The 27,297-nt window shown below is 37.4% G+C and overlaps 1 protein-coding gene across 1 annotated transcript in view; it reads left to right on the forward strand.

Moving 5' to 3' along the window:
* The window catches only part of CPED1 (cadherin like and PC-esterase domain containing 1), a 149,866-nt gene that overhangs the window by 91,450 nt on the left and 31,119 nt on the right, over positions 1–27,297 (forward strand). The gene's annotated exons all lie outside the window — the stretch shown is intronic.

A 27,297-nucleotide genomic window follows, 5' to 3' on the forward strand; every position in this document is an offset into this window, starting at 1 on the left:
AACTTCTGTTGCTGATCCTGAGTCTTCCTTTGAGTGACATTTGCTCAGCTGTTTGCAACCAGACTGCTTCAGAGGACAGAAGTTATTCATAAATCTCATTCCGTCGGTGTTGTCTGAAAAATAAAGTAGATGCCAGTATCTGCTGTGAAACCTTGTAGAAAACAGATCAAAGGCTTCTGGAGTTTATTTAAGAAGGAGCAGTTGTGAATGGCTTAATGTCTGAGCATGGCATGAAAAGTGAAACAGCCATGACACTGAGTGACCATATGCAGAAATCTTCTGGGCTTCAGTAAAGAATTTGAGTAATATGTGGTACAGGTGGACTGTTGTCTCACCCTGTCATTCTGTTATTCGTGTCTAAATGAGTGTTGCCTCCTCTGCCTAATCCCATGAAAAAAGGGAAAATTTCTTCTGAAAGACATCGCAGAGTAGAGCCACCTTCACTTACATAGAGTGATGTGCCTGATGAAGAGATGCTGTCTTCTCTAGGGCATTTGGTTTAAAGATCTGTGAATATTTGTAATTCCCTTAACCTCTGGCAAGTGTTCTGGCCAGGATTTTTGCTTTAACAGCATAAAGCTGTGTCAGAGGAGATTTAGGCTAGGTACCAGGAAAAGTATCCCAGAGGGGGATTAGGCATTGGAACAGGCTCCTTAGGGAAGTGGTCATGGCACCAAGCCTGGCAGAGTTGAGAGTGTTTGGATGATACTCTCAGGCACATGGTGTGACTCTTGGGAATGGCCCTGTGCAGAACCAGGAGTTGTACTCGATGATTCTTGTGGGTCCTTTCCAACTCAGAACATCCTACAATTCTATGATTTGAGAGTTTCTGAATGAAACTTCTATCTCTTTTCCAGGTGTGAGAAACTGGTTTATTTGTCATTAGAATTGTCTGTTTTACCTATGCCTACTCCTCCTATGTTCCTGTGGTGAGTTGACCCAGGCTTGATTCCAGGTGTTGACCAAAGCCCACTCTATCGCTCTCCTCCTCAAACTGACAGGGGAGAGAAAACATAATGAAAGGCTTGTGGGTTGAGATAAGGACAGGGAGAAGTCACTCACTAATTACTGTCACAGGCAAAACAGATTTGACTTAGGAAAATTAGTTGAATTTATTACCAATCAAAATCAGAGTAGGATGATGAGAAGTAAAACAAACCTTAAAAACAGTTTTCTCCCTAACCCTCCTTCTTTCCCTGGGCTTAACTTTGTTCTCTACTTCCTCCCTACCAGTGGTGCAGGGAGATGAGAAGTGGGGATTACAGTCTGTTCATCATATGTTGTTTCTGCTACTGCTTCCTCCTCAGGGAGAGGAGTCCTGTTGCTGGAGATAGTCCTCCACAAACTTCTCCGATGTGAATCCTTCCCACAGTCTGCAGTTCTTCAAGAACTGCTGCAACATGGGTCCCTTTCCACAGAGTGGAATCCTTCAAGAACAGACAGCTCCAGCATGGGTCCCCTGTGGGATCACAAGTCCTATCAACAAACCTGCTCCATCATGGACTCCTCTCTCCACAGGTTCTGCCAGGAGCCCTGTATGTTTCTGGCTGGTCACCTGGTGGGTTAAGGCAATTTCCACAACCTCTTGTTGCTATATGAATTTTTTCTATGAAGTATGTTGTCACAACTCAAAAACCCTACTGATACTCCTGATACCTCTCTGTGCTATTCCTTTCCTGGTCCAACACTCAAGTGTTTTTTATAGTAATGAGCTACAGATAAAAATTAAAGGTATTGGAAAAAAAACTGCTTGAGGAATTGTCTTCTTTTAATCAAAATGAAAGCATTTCCAAGTAAAATTATTGTGTAATTTGCCATAATTCTTTATGAAGATGCAATGCTTGTCAGAAAGGTTGCACAATTTTTGTTTAGTAGTACCTTTTTTTTTTTTGCGGCAGACATTTGACACTTCAGAATTTTATTGTGAAAAGGTCTTGGATGTGCTGGAAACTGGTCATGATATTACCAAAAATCTCTAAGAGCTGCCAAGTAAATTCTAGACAAAAGAGAACACTAATAGAATACAGAAACTGAACAACAATATGGTGACAGCAAAAAGACACAGAAAGTACTTGAGGGGAGCTCTAATCCCCGTGGCTTGATGAGGTTTCAGAGGGAAAACAGGGAAGATTTTTCTTCAAAGTGATATGCACACTTAACTTCACACACTGAATATTTCCACTGAAGTCAGTGTCATAACTTGTCCTGAATAATACCATATGTCTCCATCTTTGCAGGCCCAAAATCTTAAGCAATATTTGTTAGATCGGGGGTGTGTATAATTGTATCCACGTTCACATTTGTCCAGTACTAAAACAGGACAGTCAGCATTTATTTATTTCTAAAACAGAAACATATTTATAGTGTTTATCAGCACTCCTGACTTTTGTGTTCTAATTATTTTTGCTCTTTTCCATGATAACATGCTAAAGACCCTATTCTTTAGATAGGAAAAAATAAATGCCCTATTTAAATTTTTGTGTGGATTACTATATTATTAATTCAAAGAAATGGATGCATTGATTACACAAAATCATTGATAAATATCAGGAAGTTGTTTATACATAGGGGGCCTGGATACTTTCTTCTGAGCTCGTTTTGCAATGGGATTTCCCGAAGTCTTTACAAAGTGGTGGAACATAATCTGCTAGAGTAATCAGAACTAACAAAGAGAATATGTCCTTCTATTCTTTCTTTTCATCTTTCTCTTTCTTCCTGTCTATATGTCCATCAGTAACATTTGATCTCTTTGGGCAAGTTTGTGGAAAATATCTGTTAGGTCCCCTATCATTGTCCCTTTGAAAATGAAAAACATGCTAGTCCTCATGAGCTGGTAAAGTAATAGAGTTAGATCAAGTGTTTTGGGGGAAAGACATGCAATTTTGGAAATCCTCTAGTGGATTTACAATGCGTGTGTCCTCAATTCCTACCAGAACAAAGTCTTGGTAAGAAAAGTAATTAAAGCAGAGAGAGAAAATTTAATGTTATGCTTTTGTGCTGGAGTGACTGATCTTTTACCTTGGGTAACTCTTCAGACCTCGGGTTGTGGATATCTTTTCCACTCATTTATGAACAGAGTAACAAAGTACTTAACTAGCTATAGTTACCTTGCATGTTACCTTTAAGATTTGTCCCTAAAAGTATTTTATCAGTAGTATTTAATCAAATGTTTTCAATTATTCTATAGGTAATTTACTCAAGGCAAAAAAAGAATATAAAATGAAAGCTTTACTCAATCAAGTGATATTTGAGGCATTTTTAATTTTTAATAGTAAAATGCTTTGAAGCACAAGGTGCACATTACATGTTTTTGTAAATATGATTTTATGTTATTCCTTTCTTACATTTATTGGTCAACACAGAACTTTCATTTGTCAGAAATCTGTAAGATACTTTTTTTTTTATAATCAAATCAACCACTTCTCTTACTGTTTCTTTGTGTTTGCAATTAAATACTACATGTTTTCCCTTTGCCAAATCTTTGCATTCTTTGCACTACATGAGTTGACAAGCCAATCTAGGAGTAAACACACCACCCGGAATCCTCTAGCTGATTGTGCAATGCGAGCAGAGGGTAAACTGAGGTCTTCTTGAAGATCTGGAAGTCCCACAATAAAATCGGAGAATTAAAAATACAAAAATAATTCTGTATTTGTAGCTGATCTTAGGAAAGCATCAAAGCAGTGCAAGTACATGATGGAGGACTGTCTTTTAATCTTTTTATTAAAATCTTAGAACATGACTTTTACATTCTTAAAAGAGTGTGGAACAATTTAGAGGAGTGGTTTTTGGTTTGTTGGTTTGTTTTTTTCAAGATGAAATTCAAATCTTGTGGCTGAAAACTTGAAATCTAAATGAAAGCTATAGGCAGGGCCAGTCATGAGCAGAGTCCCTTCCTGTGGCTGCAGTAGACAGGGCTCTGCAGTATGCCTGCTATGTACAACTAAACAAATGGCAGAAACACATGACTAAAGAATTTATTTGTGTTTTAGTAGCCCTAAGATCAAACTAATGTAAATGGTCTATACTGACCAAAGGAAAGTACTGCAGTTACCTCTACAAGCAGTAAATCCACAGAACAGAACAGCCATGTGAGAACAGCATCTACAGCAGTAGCTCTCAGTCCCTGGCAGGTGCACTTACACTGGTATTTCAGTATTTCATTTCTGGTATTCAGAATTTCTTGTCCATTATAACCTCTGCCACTGCTGCTCCCTATTCAGCTGTATATTCAAGTTTCCACTAATATTTTGACTGCTACAGAGGGTTGGAGAAACTAAAGCTCATTTTTAGACCAAAAGCAACAAAATAAAATTAATAACCATACAAGATTATGATACTTTTTTCTTCTGTCTCAAGTTTTATAGGTCTTAAATTTTCCTCTCCCTTTCTCCCTCCTTTTTCCTTTTAACTTTCTCACTTTTCTTGTTTCCTTTGAGAATTCTGTTGAGGATGTATATAGGTTGATGAGAATGAAGTTGCAATTTGCTCTGAATGAGCTGAGCAGTCATACACCTCCCCTTAGGGAGCAAGTACAATATTTGTCAGCTCAATAACTGTGAAAGTTCACATGTAGGCTCCACTCTCACAAACCTTCTAGTTCCCCAGTTGTAAGAGGAAAATGGGTATCAGTAAAATTTTCAAGCTTGCAAATAAATTGGGTATTCGTTTGAAATAATCCAATCAGATTGCATTGCAATCCAAGCAGAACTGGAAGATGAGTAGAAAAAACTGTAAGGTTGCCCAGGCCAGGTGGTGAAATCCTGAACAGAGTGAACCCCTGCACTTTCCTCTGGTTGTAAACAAGGTTAAGCACTCTTAAATATTGCAGCAAATCACTAAGCTCTTTAGGGGCTATTGGCGAACCATGTACCAAGGACTTTGAGATGCAGGATTTGAGTACATGGTCTGTGAATCCTTGGCCTGGCAGATACATAGGCTGTCTGGTTTGCTGGTTGGTGTAGAAAGTACTGACAGAGGGGCTACTCTGGTTCCACTCACCTGACCCCAGAGAAGACTTCTCCACAGTTTGTTTGGCAGCATGCTTAGCAGTTTGTTCCAGGCCCACCATCTCCTGATAAAGGTAGAGAAAGTGCACTGAAAGTTTCTGTAAATAGGCACTTTCTAGTATTGCTTATTAATATGTAGAGATAGAGAGCAGCTGGTATGAAAAGCAATGCTACCTGACAAAAAAAACCTTTAGGAGGAAAATGTGAAAGACTTCCCAACTGAAGGTATCAGATAAACAGTAAGCAAAGCACTGTAGATCACTGTGGCGGAAACTTGCAGTATGTTTCAGTACAAGCAGTTCTTACAATAGGAAGGATAAAATGACACCTTGTAATTTATTTTTTAGGAAAGAGCTTGTGCTGAGGGTAAGAAGGTGCCTGGCTCACAGAACCCTGACCCTTTTCACTAATTTTGAAAAACAAAACATTTTTGCGTGTATTGATTTCAGTAGTGCACATGGCTTTGGCTACTCATTTCAAGGACATTTGGGCAAATGACTGGGATACATTTTCCAAACCAGTAAGTCTTTTGGAAATATATGTGATGGTTAGCACATATTCCAAATTACAGGAAAGCAAATTTGGACTGTTAGACACAGGACCTTGAAACCCAGCAGAGAAGTTGACATTAAACTATGAAATTCTTGTATGTCAAAGAAGGGAAATATTATTCTCTTTATTTTACTTATATTCATGCAACTTTTTCAGATATATTGCATACTTTGTGTTGACATTATGAATCAGTTTACTGTAATCCATATTAAACTTTCATTTTTTTTAAGCTGTTTTGTACTTTTTATATTTTATTGTTGCGAATGGGGACTGATCTTGCATTCAGCTGTTGCTGTGCCAGTCTGGCATAACCCCACCAAAGTAACTGAAGCTGTTGTAACTGAGTACAAACTGTAGGTTTGTGTGTTTTGCAAAGCATCTGGAAACTGCAGTGGATCAGAGCCAAAACCATAACTCACTGCTATTGCTTTGATTATGTGATGATTTTATGACCTATAATAACCCATTTTCTTAACAGCAGTATTTTAAAAGTAAACCTCTGGCAACTGATATATTTCTGTTCCGAACTTTTGTTTGTTGCTAGCTTGGGCAAGAGTGCTATATTGGAGACCAGGTAAAATGTGTTTGTTTTACTTTGAATGTAGTGTTTGAGTATGATGAACTTTTAACATTTTATATAAGCAGTTTAGACATCGAAGTCAGAGTCCAAGACAGAACTGAGGGCATCATAACACACTTGATCTTAAATCAGAAAATATCATGAAGGACTGAGCTATTCATTCACTGTCTGATATAATTTGCCTGGGAACCTCAGAATTTCTTTTTGAAATGAGCATATCAGAAAAATGGAATGGAGCAAGTTGAGTAACTTTGTTTATACCTCTAATTGTCTTTGGGAGTATAAAGAAACTTTACACATATTTGCCGCTTTGAATATTCACTAACTCAAGGTTTGAGGCAGAATCATTTATTTTCATTTGACAAGTAGGGTTTTTTTCTTGGACTTTCAGAAATAAGAAAATTTCACATTTGAATTGCTGTATGTAACTAAATGTTCTATTTTTTAAATGGACTAAAGCAAAATAGGAGTTCAATGAAAGGCACAAAAGAGTTTTGTTATGACCTTGGCATGTTCTACAATAAAGCATGAATAATTCCTTTGCAAGTCAGTTGATGTATGTGATAATTAGATTCAGAAATACTGATTCAGTTTTTCTACCCTACTTTTATTACTGGATGTCCAAAGAGACTTCTTTGGGAGGCTGATTCAGCATATTGGAAGTTAAGTAAGGTGGTGGTTTTTTAACTAAAATGAACTTCCAACCCAAAACTTCTTTCTGCTTCCTCTAGTCTTCCCCCAAAATAAAAAAGAATAGGCCTCTGATCCAGTTGTTTCCTACCTTCCTCATTCGTAATGACCATCTCCAGTTATTCCCAATCTACTCCAGGTTCTTCTGTTTATGTATCAAAATAAGTAGTGTGTTCCTTAGAAAGCTCTTTTCTCTGACAGGAGAGAAAAATTGGCTTCCTGGCTGATGGTTTCATGGGTGAGGTGAGTTTCTGATGGTGTGAATACATGATAAGTACTGCTCTGTTCTCCTCCTGACTGGCTTTGTTCTTCATGAAAAGAGTGACATCACCTTGAATAATTGTAGTAACTCCTACTGATGGCCTTAATGGTTCCTTCTGAGTTGTGTTCCGGTGATCACTCTGGATCAAAATATGTAAATAGTCAGTTATCAGAGAAGCTTTATGTTACTATTTTATGGAATTCTCCACAATCTAAAATAACTATAGTTGTCCTAAGGCAACTGTGTCTGTAATTTCATCTCTTATATAGCTGGATAATGGATAGATGGACAAAAATGATTCTCTATCACCTTAAGTATCACGCAAACCTAATTTTCCAGTCAAGAAAAATTACACTCATTTGAGATTTACCCAAGACAAAATATTTGCACTTGGAATGTTATATTTTGGTCCCCACTCCAGGCAGGAGAGGGTCCAGCACACAGATGATCAAAGGACTGATCCATCTTGCCAGATGAGGAAAGGCTGAGAAAGCTGGGTTTGTTCAGCTTTGAGAAAAGAAAGCTTAGGGGAGACTTCAGGAACATGTTCCAGTATTTAAAGGGTGACTACAAACAAAATGGAGACTCCATTTTTACAAGGGAACTATGAAAAAGATGAGAGGTAATGGTACAAGTTACTCTGGCAGAGATTCCAATTGGACACAGAAGGAAAATTTTTCACATTGAGGAAAATCAGCCATTGAAATAAACTCTACAGGAAAGTGGTCGATTCCCCAGCATTGAACACTTGAGATTCAGCTGGCCAGGATGCTGGGCCGTCTTGTCTAGATGGTGCTTTTCACAAAAAATTTGGACTGGATGATTCTTAAGGTCTGTTCCAGCCTTATTTTCTATGATTTCATGGTTCTATGGAAACACAGATAGGGGCTCCAAGAAGGGACATCAGACAAAACTGGATTGAGAAGGTTCATTCCAGAATAGGTCCTAGCCTTTGACTGGGACATCTTTGCCTAGAGGGATGTTAACCAAATGGTGGGATGCACCAACTCTCTGCTGTATCGCTTTCAGTTGCTGCTGGTCAGTCATTTGGTACAGCCTCCTCAGCAAACAATCACTTCTTGTAAAAAGTCTCATACACTATTTCTAAATAAAATTAACCAGGTTTGCTAGACTGCAGTGTCTGGAACTTAAAATACTTTGGAGCTCTCAAAAAGTGAGTTATCACATCTCTGCCTGCTTTGAGCCTCCTAAAGTCTTATCCAATCTAAATTATTCTATGAATCCGCGAGTGTTGAGTCCATGAAACTTAGCTGAGTGTGAAGGCTGTTGAGAATACCTCAGCTACATGGATCACTCCACAGTTCAGTTTTCAAGACAGAATCCATCCTGTAATATAATATTTTTAATTATTCCTGTACACAGCTTTTCTCACCTGCTTAGTATATGTGTCCCATGGAGCAGGGCAGGGGTATTTCCACTGCATTAGTGAAATTTCACCTGACTTTGAGGATCTGAGTTGACTGTTGTCCTTCCAATTTGCTAAATACCACAAGTAAGACTATGTGCCTACCAGCTGGTGCCTACACATTCAAATGTATAGAACCAATTAGCAGGGACCTAGTTCTAGCTGGAGATTGGTCTTGCTGTGTGTGTATCCTACACATAGCTGCAACATAATTTCAGCAGACCTTTGGCTCTGCAAAGCAGCAGCATCACCTGCCAAGTCAGACTGCAACTCCCCACTCAGCAAGCTAGAATTTTTGCCAAATTTGCCTTAGTCTGAAGGTGAGTATGAGATGTCCTGGTATTCTCATGTAGGTTAGTTCATCTGAGAAAAGGGAACACATTCACTATTACTGTCTTTCTATTCTTTTACATTTTATTTCTTTAACAGTCTTATTTACAGTTTTGCAAAACACTGTTTGTTTCTGTCACATACAAAAAAAAAAAACTAATGTTGTTTCTCTACCATTACTCTGACATTTTGAAGGAAAGAGTTCACTAAGGTTCAAGGATACAGTGGTCCTTCATATCATATTTGATCAAAAACTCCACTCAGAATAATTTGACTTTTAGTCATAATCATGTAAAAATAACTGTAATTAGTAAACAGTATTTTAGATGAATCCATATTTTTACATTTTTAATTGAAATGAGCATAAATAACCTGGAGTTTTCTGTTATCAGGTCTTTTGCTTAGATATCCTTTTTTGTTTTAAAGTTCTGGATTCACTTTTTTTCTGAGCCCTTCTTGTTCTTGAAGGAAATCTCATTCATGCCAGACTCTTCTCTACTGCACTGTTTTTCATTAACTTTATAGCTGCAAATCTCTAGAGAACTGCTTTTTGCCCTGTGAATGAATTCCCTTTTACTAATGGTTGTAGATTCATCTATGAAACAAAGGAAGATCCTGTAAAGAAGAAACAATAGATGTGAAACAGATATTTGGCATAGAACATTATTTTTCATTCTGTTCACCCATTGCTATTTCTTAGCATTTCATGAGTGATAGGTTATGTGGCTTCTCCCAGACTCTTTTAGCTATGTTGTGGAATGCCCAGACTTCAAGTGAGATTAGTAAAACTGTTGGTACACTTGATCTTTCCTCCATATGGGAGGATGAACTACATGACCCCGTGGGTTTCTTTGCTGTGGGTTTCTATTCTTCTTTGTGCATCCGTGATTCTCACAACTGGGATTCTTTTTGCAAAGAGTTATGCCATGCTACATTTAGTTAGCCTAAACTGGAAATAAAATAGAACTACTAATGATTTGCTCTATCTGACATATCTGAGCTTAAGAAGTTCTCTTTCCATTCAGTTTTAAAGTGGTGAAATAAGAGAAGTATGATTTAGGGACTTTTTATTGCCAGAAATCTTCCTAACAAATGCTTTGCTCTGTAAATTAAAGGTCAAGATGGTTTTAAACCAGGATGTTCCTTGCCAACAGAGAAATATAGGAAGCAATTATTTGTAGCTAATATGGTTTGGGATGGATGCCATGATTAGAACAATAAGACTTTTCCCTTGTTTTTGATCGAGTGAACATTCTGTTGCAGAGCAATGTCAGCATACATATGGTCATTAGGGAAATGAAGGCAGAGTTTGAAAAAGGAAGTCACTGAATTGAGACAAATTAATGATACAGATTCTAACTCAAAATGAAGCTGGGTTGGCGAATAAAGACTTCATTTATGATTGCTGAAGAATTATGAGGTTCTTGGAAGTCACCAGAATTGTGGTGCTATGATTTACATAAAACTATAGAAACAGAGAAAGCAATTACTTTAATCCATTGTTCCAAGCAAGCTATTATGTCTACCTAATTTAATTTAATGAACTGTGATGTAGTAGAAAACAAAGACATTTTCAGACAACTTGTTTTATTTGCTAGAATAGTAACCTCCAATTACATATTGCTGTTCTACTGCTTTTCCAGAAATTCAGCCTAATCAATAATCATTAAAATTTCCAGAAAATTTGTTCTAAGTATTTGGTTCATAACACCAAACTGAGAATACAGACAAAAGTGTTTTGTTTGAAATAGTCATTTTATCTGAATATAGCTGCTTTGCAGAAGTATGAGAATCGATATATGGTCACAAGAGGTAAAGTTCTAATATAACTTCATTTTTGCAGCATAGTCTTAGGATATATCTTACACTTTCTTTGCATTTTGTCAACTGTGCACAATGAAAGGAAATTATTAATATTTTTCTTGTTCTTTCCTCTGATACTGGTGGTAATTCCAAGTGAAAAGAAGATACATTTGCTGAACAAACCATACTTTAGCCACATCACTCCTATTGTATCTCAGTTAGAGTCTTGTGGAATGGCCAGTGTCCAAGGACACAAAAAGAGGTAAAACATCTGTTCCAAAGTAAATGTGGAAAACTACTTTAGGGGACATTGATGTCTATTAACATCAGCTGTGTTACATATGTTCAACTTACACTAACTTCTATTGTTCTGAACAAAGCCAGAGCATCCAAAGCTCTATTCTTTTGTAAAAACAGCATAGAAATAAGACAGATATGAAACAGTAAAAAAAAATCAACTGCAAAAATACAAATGATCACATGCAAATACTGAAATAATGACTTTTTTCTTTTTTTCAATTTTAATGGTGCTACACATAGCTACCAGAAGAGCTGAATATTTCAAAGTGTTGTTGATTTATTAGAAGCAGAATCTATCTGAAAATAAAATTTTAACTGTGAATGCATACACATCAAGCAGGAGTATATTAGGCTGCCTTTTTTTTCTCTTGTAACACTGTGTTAAAGGTTTTACCTGAAGACACTCCACTCCACTGATACTTTAATCCAGTGAAGGAAGGCCCAAGCCTTCTATATTTGCAATAAGTAGAACAAACAGTCTCAATTATTGAGATTATGCTTGGTCTAGCCAACAAAAGTGTTGACTTTAATTAGAAAAATTAATGTGTGTCATATTTAAGCCTAGATAAGACTTCAAAAATAGCCATAGATATTTAAAAATGTCAGCTTGGTTCTTTTGTGTGGGAAGATCCTGCTGGCATAAGCTATGGAAGGCTGAAATAGCAGTAGGCTTTATTGTGCAACTTTGGTGTTTGGTCCAGGTAGGTGAAATCATGATGTCCTTGGCCAAGGGATATATGCAGAGATCTCTTCCAGGCCCAAATCCAGAAAAGCAGAGTCAATACATCACCCACACCTTCTTTATTAATTCTTTCCACCAGGGCTTAGGTTAGGAAGGAAACGATTCCCTTCTCTGTAAGTTCGATAGAGTGTGGATGCCTGACTGACCAAATTAAGGTGAGGCATTATAGTACAGGCTGTATCTGAAAGGTTAATTAATAAAGACAGAGGCCTCTGCTAGAAAAAATAGTGTTTCAGAAAAAGAAAGTGGAGCATTGTAGTTGTTTTGTTCTTGTTCAGTAATTCTGTGTTTTATGGCTTTTTCAGCAAAGAGCAGATAGAAAACAATCATGGATGAAAGATATACTACATTCCATAGGAAATTGATTTTTCTGTTTTACAATAAATTAAACTAATGATCATCAGCTTTAGACAGAAGCACAGAAAAATATGTAAATTCACAAAAAAAGAAATGTGAAAGTGTATAATCTCTTCAAAATCAAATTTACTGTTGCTTTTGAAAGCAAGAGGTTGAAAATAGTACATTTTCTAGTATAGCTTCAAAGCTGTTTCTCATTATTGTGGCTTATTGCCCACTATTAGCTGTTTCCAAAGCCTGTTCAAAGCTCATATGTTCTTTGACTGCTTCTCCTACAGGTTGTGAATGAAATTGCAGTGTATTGTGGACTGCTAAGTTTTATATTTGGTTTGCCATAGAAAAAATATTAACAGTATCTTCTGCTGCCTACTCTCCTCACAGTAGGAAAGAGGAAGACAGATGTGTGGCTTGCCTCTGTGCTTTGTAGCAGCCTTAAAAGACATTTGTTTGATGATGAGTTGCCAGAGCTGACAGAGTACCTGGGGAGCTACCATGTGCATTTCTGATGGGTGCTCTGGAAGCTGACAGCTGACATAGACCCTCTGTACCAAATATTTTACTCAGTCCCTGCTCTCTGCAAAAATGAAAATATGATGGTGGGATGGAAGAGAAGGTCTTCTGTGACCTAAGTATTTTCTCGATCTGTACACTGTGCATACAATCCATCTTACCTGACTTGTGTTTTCAACACTGTGAGCTAGTTTCTTTGCATGCCTATGTAGTCAGCGGGGGGAAATCAGCAGTTTTAAGGCACAGTTCAGCTGACCGGCTTTGAATATCTATTTTAGTTGTCTGAATGGCTTAACTATGAAGGTGGAATGTCTGTGTTTTAGCTCTTAATATTTGATCCGATGAAACCTAGCCTCTGTAACTTACATCCTAAGCAATCCTGGATAAAATATGTCTGACAAAAACAAGTCATGCATCTAAAGTTACATGAGTCTTATGTTCACAGGAGTTAGGGAATGTGGTACAAACTTCTTTAGCAGGATGTTGGTTTCATTCTCTAGTGGATGAGATAGATGCAGTTCAAATCTGATGCCATAACTGTTGGTGCAACTTTGTGAATACTAAGTATCTGATGATGGATTATAATGTTCAGAGGTTGAAGACTTAGCAGATGCTGAATAGTCTGTATTCATACACTTCAGCAGAATGAGAATGTATTATCCTGAAGGGGATTGGACCTGACTCTTGAAACTGACTCTTTACACATTGAAAATTCCTAAAACTCTTGCAAACATAGAGCCATGTCATTATAGAGGTAATATGATTTTTGCATAAAGGTTTGTTTTGGAAAAGGAAGTGAAAGAAGAGAAAATGAGAAGGGGGGGGGGGAGAAGAAGACTGGTGATGAAGGAAATTGAACAGCAAACCCACTTTTCCCAGAATAATTTTATTTGAAAGTATAAATTTGTCAGAGTTTTGTTGGTTTGGTTTTGGTGGTTTTTTTTTTTACTTTATATGGCTGGAGGTTTTACCTTTCATCCAGGATTTTATCATCTGTTAGGAATGCAATGTATAATTTAAATAAATGATAGAGAAATAAACCTACTAGTGATAAGACTGAAGGCTCTGTCTGCAGTCTCTATGAAGTAAAAATTCAAAGTGTTCACTCCTCACCTTATAAAGCTTTGCTCCAGTCACATACTTTTGTGACTGCTCCCTACCTTCAGGTGTGAAAGCCATTATTAGTTGTTTAAAAGCAGTTGAAATATAAAAGCTGATCTATAAATATTATGATATTCTTTTATTATTTTGTAATAGAATAATATGAAATGCACAGCAAATTAACATACAGTATAGAAGTTCAAAAATGCACTATTTATTCTTTTAAGTTTCAGCCTGCCAAAAAGGCTCTTTCAAAAGTGTCCTTTAATCTATAAATACCAAGCTTGAAAGGAAGTAAGAACCATCTGGAAAAGTCTCTTTCCTGGGAAGAAGAAAGAACTGTATGGTATCTGAGTCTTAGGTATAGATATCTGTCAAGATGGAAAGAAAATATCATATACTTAATTTTGGATGTGGTTTTGACCCTCTCACTTGCTGAGCAAATGCTGGCCTTTCAGAAGCTTCAAAACTTAATTTATTGTGATAAGGACCTGAATTAATTTCATTACTCTTGATAGAAGCATTCTCTTTGCATCAACTCTTCCTGGGAACATCTATGTTAAGGGGATACTTACAGTAAATTCCCTCTGTGGTAAATGGGCACTCTTCTGGTTCTTCTAGAAGAGAACCTTTTTGGCACAATCCAAAGACACTTCTGGAGCTGCTTCTGTCAATTCTTTGACTAAAGATGACTTCAGTTGTTGTTACATAACTTGTAGGACATATTTAAACAGAATATGGTACAAAGCATCAATTCATATGCCAAGATATGAATGATGCAATACTCCAGTGTCAATAGCTTATCTCTGTCACAAAATGTTATAGTTAAAAAATTTAAGATAACTTTGGATTTCGTAGTCATCCTAAATATGTCCCTATCTGTCTCAGTTCCCTGTGTTTAATGATCCTCTGAACAAAATGGAGAGAGGTGTTCATCCCTTTCAAAATCTGAGCATCTCTATCAGATGCATGAGTTAAAGCATTAATCCCTCAAAGTCCTTAGTGAAGTGAATGGAGATGTGTAACTCTCCAGGAAGTGAGTTGGAGAATCTAACACATGCCACCATGACATTCCAGAAAACAGCTCTTCTTGAAATCAATAGCAATAGCAACCCTATTCTTCTCCTGAAAGATCAGAGATAAAGATCACTTAAATTATAGTTTAGGAAAAAAGGCATTCACTGAGCTTGTACTCTGCCTTTCCATATTTTTTGCGAACTGTCTTGCAGCTTCAGAAAAGACTGAGTTTTCCAGATACTTCCTTTCTTACAATAAAGAAACTACAGAAAGAAGGCTCACTGTCTGTAACACCAGCAATTGCAGGAACTGAAATGGTTGTTCTCAATCCAGCAAAGTACCAATATTAGTGCTCAGCCTTAATCATATGATCCTGAAGCAGGAAGATATGAATGGGAAGTATGTATGTGCTTAGTGAGAGTAGGATGTTACCCTGCATGCTTGCTCTGTCTCCTGACTCTGAATAGGAAATATTCGTCACATCTCATCTCTCCATCCTCCCATTCTTGGAGGTTTTCAAGAATAGCAAAGCAATCTCTGTGACCTGGTCTGATCTCATAGCTGAGTCTGCATGGAACAAGAGGTTACAGTAGTGACCTCCTGAGGTTCTTTTGTAGTGGAATGATTTTGTGACTCTGATCTTGTGAACTGTATGGAAGAAGATGCATATTTTTAAGGGTTATAAAACAAATCAGATGTGCTCTTTGACTGTGGCAAATTGTTATGATGTGAAAGATTCAAAGCTATATATGTTTGTTTATACTAATGATTATAAGTGCCTTTTCATTTTGAAATTCTAAGATTTGACATATGAAGTAACTAATATAATTTATAAAATACAAAGAGCATTACAACTATAACATATAAAACACAGATGAACATACCACAGTCTCAAGGTAACCTATTTCTTGTTTTATAAGCCAGAAATACTTGTGGGAGTATCATAATGTTCCAGAGTGCTACACTGTGCAAACAGATCTCTGGTCTTAGTTGGCAGATGTGGAGCAAAAACATGTGGTTAGACAACCCCTTAAACACTGCACATATGAATGTTGCAAGCAGCAAGTTTTTCTAGATAAAATTATGATAAAGTTATGATTAGCATGCTTTCACTTATTTTGTCCTTTTTCTGACAGTATAATATAATTTGACACTGTATTTTATACTATTACTGTCTGTGTGAAGAAAGCTTCAGATAAGGAGCTTGTACTTCAGAAAAAATGGACAAGTAGATCTGAAGAGTTGCTTAGTTGAAAACATATATGTGAGTTGTATCTGCTAGGGTGCTAACGAGCGTTTGGCATCTGAGGTATTTGCTATAAAGCTTTGGGAAAGGATAAAAATTACTTTTGGAACTTGCTGCATTAGCTGTGGAGAGGTATACTTGTTAGTCTTGTGGACCTTTTAGATAATTGCACTTAACAGCTGCCTCCGAGGTCAATCAGAAAACAGGAAAAAAATATCTTGGGAAATGTCCAACTTCTTGTAGAAAATGGTTATGAGCAGCACACTGCCCATGGACCACTGGCACTCATAAATAATGATTGCACAGGATTCATTTGGCTTTAATTCAGAACTTCACAACTTCAATCGGTTACTGGAGGGTGAGAAAGGCAGAATAGGACTGAATGAGCTTTTTTTGATTTACATGAAATGCCTTACAGCACATCTCATTTAATCATAGAATCACTATGGTTGGAAATGACCTCCAAGATGCAAGATCATCAGGTCCAATCTTCATTTACATGAAGCTTTGCTTTTGTATTCTGATACAGTGAAGGGCTTTATGCTCTTTTACCAGGAGAAGGCGAGATAATCCCTAAGATGTTGAAATTGGCAATGTGAAGGCCATTTGTAGCCTCTGCATGTCTGGGATTTCATAGCTGCATTGAGGTAATTTGTTGGACTTGAGTACTTTTCCATTTCCCAGTATGCTGGATGCTGAAGTTCATCAGCCAAGAAGGAGTTTATTTAATCACCATAATTTCTATGAGGTGTTCTATTAAGATCAGTCTTTTATGGATATTTTGCAGTGCAAAATGTTAAACTAGATTTCATCTATTACATATTGTCTTTTTAGTTTAGTATGAAATTAGTAATGCAGAGCTTTCAGACTATCAACCAATCTTGAGCTGTTTTCTCCTATATTATTCTTCCAACACAATAGAAGGTAGTTTTAATATTGCAAAATGGAGGTGTTTCAGTGTTTCCAAATATTTTTTAGCAATTGTAAATGATTATTTAAGCAATTCTATTCAGTTACCATAACATGGCATATTTAGACAGCCATGTGTCCTAAGAAAACATTTTGCTGTTCATTTAACCCATATCCTTCTCTTTTGCCTTTCCCCTTTCTGACCTTCCCTCAAGCATTCTTACTGTCTTTCTCATGTTGGTGATATGAAAAAGTAATTGAAAAGAAACAAGAGGTTCTCAAACATGAATAGTTTTCTGTAAGTATCCTCTCCTGATTCAGTCATGCAAAAGTGCAATTTTTATGAGAGAAAGGGTTATTAGCAGCTGAGGAGTAGGATCAGCACAGCAAGATCACTCCACAACTCTGTACTTTTGTAAGAAAAAGACTAAAGTTTATCCAATCTCTACTGTTGTCAAATGATTAAAAGGCTGTAAAAAGGTTGTGGAAGGAGGGCATTAAAATGAACTAAAAGAAAGATGACAACATCCTTGCACTAATAATTAATTTAACCTTTGTTAAATTACTATCATGCATCTAATATAGATTACAATATTATAATGGTATATGATACACTGTAATCTAATATTTGCTGGAATAGATCACTTCCATTATCTCAGTTCTTCATCTGTTGTACATCCTCTAAGTCTGATTCAAACTGGAAATATTTTAGTTTTCTGCAACAGCCCAGTCTGCTGCAGGGCCAGGATCTCAATGTCCACAATAAGTCCTGGCAGCCCTTTGCAACATGGGAGAGATTGGTATTGGAGGGAATTAGGTCTGGGCGATTGGTTCAAGATTTGTATGGATTTTACTGAGTTACTACTGGGCAGACATTCTGAGTAAAATTTTTGTTCAAGATATCCACTATCTTACTGCAAAAGAGTAGGAAAATGAAAAATAGCTGGTTAATGATTAGGAGTATGGGCAAGTGGAGGGCAAATATCAGCTAGACTGTTCATCTGTCTATGGCAAAAATATTGAAATAATAAGATATTATTGAATCCATTATTTTAGAGCTGCTCAGGGAGCATTGCCTGTAATAAAATAATCCTTTCAGTCAGAAAAGCAATGTGGTCATAATGTGGGAGGGTCTGCTATCCATGCCTACTTTGCTGAAGGAAAACTTATTCCAGATCTCCAGAAGTATTTAATTTTATAGGTGGACAGAAGAAAGTTAAACACCAAACACCTCATAGGCTGACTCAAAATATATATGAAAGGTGGAAGAGTCCCTAGCTTTATACAGAGTTATTTCTTTGAAGTGCTGAATCTTGGTGAGAGCATTTCACCTGAGCCTGGAACATTGCCCAGATCTAAGTGTAGCCTCTGTCATTGCAAGAAAAACAGTTGTTAACATGTTTTTGACATTTCAGTGAAAACAACCTGAGTCATTTTGATTCAATTATGTGTGTGGTGCTGCACTGGCTGCATTATCTGCCTCCTCATTGCTCCCCAGACCTGAAGTGAATCACAGAAATCTTCCAGATATCTGTCTATTTGGGAGAATGAATTGCTATATAAAAGTAGTTGTGTAGGTCAGGGGAACTTAGGCAATTGAAAAGCTATAATTCACTGCCTTAATACATTGTTGAGGGAGCCTAAATTTTTATTTTTAAGTTTATTTTCTATTTTCACTATGGTCCATCTCTGGGCTAATGTGATCTCTGTGTTGATCAAAGCAAAGTTTCAGCTTAGCATCACTTACCATGCCTTGTGCAGTAGAATAAATATCGTCACTAAGCCCATTATTCAGTTTCCAGAAGTAATTAGATTTTTTTTTTTTGAGGGAGGCCTTGTTCAGCTAGTGGCTGCTTGATTACTTTAGCTAAATGAAAAGGACATGTAGTAGTAAATTACTGTGAGCAGGCTGTTGGAGAAAGCAGGGCGAATTCTAACTTCAGTCTGCTCTTTTGGCACTAACTGCGTGCAATCTGTTTCTGACCATGTGTGAAAGCTACCTGCATGCAGTCTGCTGTTCAATAAGCCATCAAGCTGCAAGGAGACTGCATTTTTCATCTGCTATGCACCAGAAGGCAAACCTTTAATCAGTATCTTTTGAAAAAGATCATACTTAATAAAAATCCATGAAATTCACTTTGTGATTATTGGATCCATTGTGCTGCAAATTCATTAGAGTAATTTCTGACCCCATTAATAGTTTAGAAAATAAATTATGACATGTCTAGATTTGTAGGTGTTTTAGGAAAACAAATTTGCCCATCTTACTCCTGTATCCCAGCTGTGTATATTAAACAAGTATCTGGGGATATGTGAAATTTAGTGCTGGACATAGCTATGAGACAGCAAGGAAAATATTCTAACTCAAAGGCTCTTTTGAATGAAATACATATTGATTTTCAAAGTCACATCGGTCCTCCATTACTTCATTCTTTTTATGGTAAGCCACAGTGTGGTATAAGGGAAATATAAATGATAACCACATTCTGCCTTTATCTATTCTGTTTCGATACAGTCTTTACTATGTGTACTGTCCAAGAAACTTTAATCTCAAATGATGTTGACTGATTTCCTTTCAAGTATTTTTATTTTTACCAAATCTTCTAACTGAAAAGGAACAAAGGATAAAAAAACACCCCATGACTACTTAAATATTCCTGTTGTCATGCTCCTTTTTGTACATATAGGGTAAAAGTCATAGTTGTTCTTTCTACGCTACCATAGGCTTATACAGCACCTTCTGAATAAAAGTAGCTTCAGTTGCAGTTACAGATAGTGGAGACTTATCCATGCACTGTCCGTGTGTTCTGGACATTTGCATGATTACTTTCTCTGGTGTCATTTACACATTCTTAGTTCTAGCCCACACATTTTGTTGTGTATGCAACAAGGCTCTAAATCTTACACCAGTCATAGGTTTTTTCATAAAGTATTTGCTGGTTACAGGTGGAAAGATTTGTCTAAATGCTCTCTTTCTAAAAATATACTTTCTCAAGGTCTTTGAACCTGTCTCTTGACTCACTTAACAAACAGCCTAATTTCTTAGTAAGAGAAGGGTCTGATGTTTGGCCAGGAAAAGCCTCAGAGATTGATTCTTTATCAAAGATGGGACCTTTATTGAAGGTTCCTTTAAAAACAGAACCAAATCAAAAGGATCAGACCGCTGCTTGCAAAACTGCCAGCCACTATGACTTGCCTCCCACTGGGAAAGCACAAAGTGTAGGGATCATCCTTGCCCAGAGTGGGGGCATTGAAACAAGTGCACATCTATTTCAGATGCTTTTCCTCTTGGCACCTTTCAGATGAGAAGCAGTAGTCACTGAGAGGGCCTTCTGCAGAAAAGATATTCCCAGGCTCCGCTCAGGTCTAACCTAGTGGCACTGCCAGGTGCCCCTCTGACCCTTTATAGTTATGTGATATTTTTCCGTGCACTCTTGAGCAGGCAAACCATTTGGAACACTTTCACTGGAGAGCAAGTGTTGGTCCTTTCACCAGGGATATTGTTTTCTGAAGTGGAGAGTGTTTGGCTCTCCGTAGTTGAGTTGAATGACTTGGGTGTTCAACACCACTCCTCTCAGGATCTGACCCTGTGTGTTCCCTGAGACACAAGTAGATTAAAGACAGCCGGCATCAAAGCCCATGGCTGCACAAAGCTGGCTGTGTGCTCAGGTTTTCCAAACATGTGTGTCAGCGCAATCTGTAAGTATGCAAAGGGAAATACCTCCTGTTGTCCACCAGATACGAGCGTGCTTTCCATTAAAGTGAAGCCTCCACGCATATGTAGACTCTATCTTTACAGGAAAGACAGGAACTCACTGGATTTTTTTTCCGTTGTCTGGGAAAACAGTTTCAGAAATCTTCTGCTTGGTGTTTCTGAGCCTGTATTAGTGGTTTCCTCAAATGTTTCCAAGACTATGCATGGCTCTGATGTGTATTCCAAAACCCAGTATGCCACAGAGAACAGAATTTCTATATAAAACACTGTGTACAGTAATTCCTTAAACAAAAATCATTTTAATTTCCCCCGAAGCCAACACAACATAAATAAATAAAGTAATAAACTGTTCTGTTTATTGGGGTTTTTTAAACTTAATATATTTAGTACAGGTATTTATTCCTTCTTTAGCTTTGTTTTTGTCTACTTTCCCAAGGTAACGAAGCTCTTGAAATCTTGCCTTCAGTCCATCCATGGCTCACTAGTATCTTTTCAGTCCTTTGGGCCAATTTAAACTCAGTTTAGAATAAGAAAGGAAATCTCAGATTATTTTTTTTTCAATGAAAAGAAAGCAAAAGAAGCTAAATCAGTGCTCCTATTAAACCAGACTTGCAGAACTTACTTCTTTTGCTTCCTAGTGGCAGTCACCAGCTTGCTATTCATCATTAACATTTTGGTGAAAAAAAATCAGTGTAACACTCCTTTTCTAATGTTCAGGGAATGTTCAGGAGAATCCAGAAGAATTAGTTGAGGACAGAGAGATTAAAGCATTGTGAAGCCTAGGGAGACAGACCGTGTCCAGGCAGTGCAACTGAGTTCCTTATGCACTGTGTAGGGAGTATTAGTGAGGTAAAGCTTGCAGAGAAAGGTTTAATTTTTTTTTTAGTAGAATATCTGACATAACTGGGGGGAAGAAAGCACACACCAAAAGAAGTGTTTGAGTTCAACCCTTTTAAAATTTGAAATAGAAGAGTTCAGCTTGTAAAAAAAACATTCTTCATATGCCAACACAGTGATTAGGGAATCAGATGTATTGCTCTGCAGAAAATCATACAGAAATAAATAGATTTATGTTTCTATGGGGGTCATACATCCTGTCTTGGGTTACAGGAGCATCTGTCCTCCAATGTAAATTGCCTCATGCTCTCTCAGGGAGCCAAGTATGTACTTCAGTCGGTCCTTTCTCACGTAGCAGTTAATAGGGAGAATGGTGCTGCTCCCTCTGTCCAGTTTCACCCTCTGTTCTTTACACACATCTAGTCTATTGGCATTCAAGGCTCTTTTCAAGTTAGTATTTAATTGTATGTACAAAGCGTATGCAAACAGCTTCCTTGTGAGTGGCTGAGACAATTATCCAGAATAGCCTGTAGCTCCCTAACTGGAAAGAAAGCACTGAGAGATTGAACTGAAATCTCTGCTGCAAATCAATTCAAAGTGGGACTTTAAACTGTGTTTGCTCTATCACAGGGAAATGTTCTACCAGGGAAATACCAGTTAATGCTTCATGCACTGCACACCCGCTGTAACATGTCCTGAGACCATCTATCAGATCAAGCACTGTTGGCAAAGGGAATTCTAAACTCTGTCATTTCTAAAGGAACTCAGTTAAATAGCTCTGTGAGCTATGGGGTGGCTTTGCCCATACCCACCGGGGGAAAGGTAGGCACTTAGGAGGATTTGGCCACTCAGTGAGGCTTTTGAGATGAGGGTGAGTAGTGTTGGATGGAGCTGGAAGATACTGAAAATAAGAGGCAGCATTGTGAATTGGACTCAAACATCCTAAATCTCCCCTTGGAATTCTCACCTCACTATACCCCAGGCCCAAAATAAAGTAGACAGATGTTCTTTCAAAGTCTAAAGGATTTTGTGCTAGAAATGAGAAGGAGGAAGAACTTTTTGTTACGGTATACCCTGAACAGTGAGTTCATCTCTGTAAGCCTTGCTTACTGTTAAAAGCAGCTTTAACAGTAGTATTGTCAGGTGTATATATGACTGAACCGAGTCCTTAACTCATATATTTTTTCAGTGCATTGCATTCATTATCAGAGTATTTCAATTTCAGAATTCATGAAGGAACAGTAATGCTTTTAAACTCATTTTTTCTGTCATCCCCTTTCATATTTTCTGTATGTGACAATAACTGTTCAGTCTGAGAAATTCTGCTGTGTTTTTCATGGCTGTGTTATAGAGGTCTTAGTCTAAGATCAAAGAGACAAGTCTAGAGCTCAAGCGCCTGTTGCACATAGGAAGGTGTATAGATCTCTCTGCAATGTGAACTGTGAATGTCATATACCCTGAGCATGAGAGTGAAAAGAATGCTCCTTAAAAATAGCCACAGGGCTGTGGGATTTCCCAGCCAGTAGTGTACATTTTTTACCTGATTAGCAGAGAAAACAGTCACAGTCACATCAGCGCTTCATTGAGAGACCTGTAATAATTCCTCTGGTTTTCACATAAAACATTTACTTCTCTCACTGTAAAAGCACATGTTTTTCTCAAGCTATTCCCCATTTTCAGATAGTGGACTTGGCAAAATTCAAGTCATTTCACATTCAGACCTTGCACTGAGAAAAAAGGGGGGTAAAGAAGAGTATTAATGGAAATTCAAAACTGATGCAGCTCTTAAAGTCTCCAGGTCAACATCACCATATCACTTTTTAAAGTAAAAAAACACCAGAACATAAACAGAAAAACGCCTCTCTTTATCTGCTATTTCTATTTTATCTTCATTTGTAGGGAGGGAGAAATACTAAATTCTTTTGATTATTTTTTTTTTCCTTTGTGTACTTTGTCTGTAAAGCATACAAGCTGGAAATCATCACTGTTCTTGCTTGGGAAAAATAGTATTAGCTGCATGAGGAAAATATGTTTGCTAAGTAAGCAACTGAAAAATCCACGCAGATGTTAGCTACCAGTACTGGAAAAAAATCTCTGTAATTATATTTGGGTACAGTTTGAAACATTTTTCAAAATTTATAATATTCTATTCTTAATGGAGTTAAATCTTACATTCACATGTCTTACTTCAGCTAATGAGCTGTTCAGAATCATAATTCACAAGAGACTGATGGATTAAGAGTCATGGTTTTTAGCCCACAAGTGCAAAACTTGGAACTATTGACTGTTTGGAAGCAGGAAGGCAGATAGAGTCTAACTAATACCATGTGCATGTAGAATCAAATTGAATCAAAAACCTTCATAGATTAAAAATATCTTTATATTCCTTATATAAAAGATATTAAAACAGTGGTATGAAACTTGAAATATTTTTTCTTAATTGGTAGTACTTCTTTCTTTAAAAAGTTTCTTAGGTTTCCCAGTGCAGAGGAAACCTCTGCATCTGCTTTAGTATCAAGATGAAATTTATTTGTCTATATAGACTGTAAGTGCTTTGAGTCAGTTGTCTTTGTAGAGACCCCTACTGGATTTTTCAAAAGCAATTAGTAAAGATACTGGGTAGTTATTACATTCTTCGGTCATTGGTTAAATTACCTTATTCTCAAAGAAATTTTATATGCAGAAGTCTGTGATTGAGAGAGAAAAATCACACAATTCAGGGTATGCTTGTATTTTTGAGACATAGTAATATTAATTATAGCAACAACACAAATAGCACAGTTAAGAACCTGAAAGCAATTTCGACGGATGGCTGTACTTTGTCCACATATCAAAGTGTTCTCTGATGTCTCCACCATGCCCTGCCAATATGGTATCTCAGCTTTTTATGTTGTTCCCAAACTCCTGCTGATATCTGTGCACTGCGTGTTCCAACCCTGTGAGTGACCAGACTCCTTTTCTGAAGTGTTTTAATGGCCCCTACCAGATCTATGTGGATCTGAACATCTCGTAGTCTTTTAATGTTATTTGTGACAGTGTCTTTGGGGTCACTGGGGAACTATTATCCCATTTTTGCATATGGAACACATTAGATTCCTTAAAAAATACTATAGTGACAGTTTCATTCCTTTCAATCATAGCTACAGCACACACTCACTTTACTTCATCAGTTCATCCCATTAATCCTATATCCTCTGTTTAATGGCTTTGTGTGTCTTTTGATGTAGGCAATGTCTTCATCTAGATCTTAGACAGTGCTTGATGGCTAGCAATAGTCATTATTTCCTAGCCAAAGGCAGTAGTGAACTGAAATTTCTTGGAAAATGCCTTTCCTTATGAGAGGTCTCTAGACCTATTTTGTACACCCACAAGTTTCAGTTCAGTCTAGGCAATTTGGATGTTGAACTGAACCAGCCTGAACCTCTGAATCTTTAGAGTTTCATCTGTCACTGAACAATGCAGACAGACAGAGGGAGACAGTTGAATAGAAGTCAATATGCCAACTGTTCCTTCATTTATTACTGACGTATTAGGAAAGTTGATAGAGTGGAACTAATCCATCTGCTTACAATTTATTCCCGAGAAATAAGATACAGTTTCACTATTTCATGAGCTCACTCTTTGACTAACTTTATTAGAATTCCTTCTATAGCATCATTTTTAATCACTTTTAATCTAGTTTTAGTAATGTGTAAAATAGTAGAAAAAGATGGACTAAAAAGACATGAAAGGATTTCATGAGAAACTCAGGTCAGCTTAAATAGAACCAGATCAAAAAAAGTTAAGTTAGTGAGCCTACAAAGGCCAACAGACAAGCATTCTAAATTACCTTTTTCACATGAAGCTTTGTTCTGTCATGTCTAAAATGCAAACAGTCAAAAGGAATAGGGCAGCCCTGGCAGCACTGTGAGAGGAGGCAGGGCTGCAGTGCCTGAGGGGAGGTAGCTGGGTGACCTGCCAGGCTGATGGGCAACACTGGCTGAGGTACTGCAGGGTCAGAGCTGACAGGTGGAGAGGTCTCTTCCTTTCTTTACCAAGAATACTCGGTGAGGTTTATGTTATCCACTAGTTCCCAAACATGCATGGACTCTGGATGTTAAAAAGATGCAGGATTTTGGCTACATGTTGGTTGCATACAGTGCTAAAATGAATTCCTGTGAGCTCAGGTTGTTTAGTTTAAAACATTCAGATAAACTTACCATTTTTTAGACTTAGGGATACTCTTCAGTGATTTGGGCTGGATACAATTTCAGAAATGAGTAACAAAGCAGAAATTGCCTGTTTTTCAAAGTGTTGAGCCTACCACTCCTATTGATTGCTAAGGGGTTTCATACTTTGCTCGGTCTACAGTAGAGCCAAGATACAGTCATCCTGGGTGGGAGTTTTCAAAGCATTCAATTCATTAACATAATCTACTTCCACAAAAAAATATATATTTGGCAATAGCTTTGAATGGACAGAGATGGGTTATTCCAGAAAAATGCTGAAAAATCCTACCTTCCTATTTTAAAACACCTTTTTGAGCTGACAGATACCAGCAGCTGTAGATGCTAAAACTAACTTTATTTTTTGTGGTGCTCTGTCACTGCTGTAGCACCAATTGTTCAGACGAACATAGAGAGATCATTTGTCCTTTATTTGATAAGAGTTTTCCCAGGAAAGTTGCAGGCTGCTTACCTTCTCTTCTTTTAACTGCTTCCAGTTTGGTGAAAGTTTATGGGGTTAGTCTGCAGGTAATTGCAATTTCAGTGTAATCACTCTTTCAATAAGGTGGATGCTAAAGTGATACACCAGCAATTACAAGTCCATTAATGGTTAATTTAGATTCCTTTTTCTAAAGCACAATTGCATCTACAATGGTATTAGCTATATGTCATTCATTCCATATTACCTGCATGAGCAAGGGTCATATTTATAATGCTTTGTTTATCTCTCTGTGTCTCCTCCATATGAATTTAAAACAGAATCTGTTGGGGTTTTTTTAATATTTATGTGCACCTGAGTGAAACTATGTATCTATATGCATATGTTTATATAAATGCATAAGTATATAATTGAGAGGTAATATAGTGTGGTTATTGAAAGGTGAGCTAAACAAACAAAATTCATATGAAATCAGGCACCAGACTATAAGTAAATGACATAACATGAATTAATAGCTCCAAATATTTTCTGAGCTAATAATTTGAGATAACTGTAAAGTAGCAGGTTCAAAAATCTGTGTAATGTCTTAAAGGCTAAAACTTTATGAAGAATCAGGTTCTCTGTGTATGTATGGCCAAACTTCGCGAACGAAGATTTGGGAAGGGCTCTCCCCAGGTGGGGGTGTGCCCTTCGAGCCTGCGCAGTGGATTTTTTAGGTGAGGCCCAGTGTGCGCAGAACTGGCCCCACCGTTTAACTCCTAAGGTCCATCTGCCACGGCCGAGCGAGCTCAGGCAGTGACAGTAAAGTCCTCAGGACTGTCTACAGCGCCCGGTACTAACCGGGGCTGACCCTGCTGAGCATCCGAGATCTGACGGGATCGGATAGCAGGGAGGCATTGAACTGCCCGGTACGGTCTCCACTGAGACTCGAACTCACGACCTTGTGATCCAGAGTCCGGAGTGCTCACCATTACACACGGATCTCTGTAGTGTGGTCTGAAACAGAAACAATTGTTGTTTCACGCAGCAGATGGACTCCAGAAATAGTCTCTCTAAAAATTAACCGATGATGACTAAAAGCTACCTAGATATACGGAGGAAAGCTTTATTAATCTTTTATTTGCTAGTGTCCAGAAGATAAAGAGAAAAGAAATTTACTAGTGAAATATCAAATCAATTGCCAAATCAATCTTACAAAGACTCAATTTTAAATGTGCACTAAAGTATGTAATGCAGGGGAATTTTTCTTTTGATTTTAATGCACATA

The sequence above is a fragment of the Pithys albifrons genome, chromosome 3, assembly GCF_047495875.1.
Source record: "Pithys albifrons albifrons isolate INPA30051 chromosome 3, PitAlb_v1, whole genome shotgun sequence".
NCBI classification, from domain to species: domain Eukaryota; kingdom Metazoa; phylum Chordata; class Aves; order Passeriformes; family Thamnophilidae; genus Pithys; species Pithys albifrons.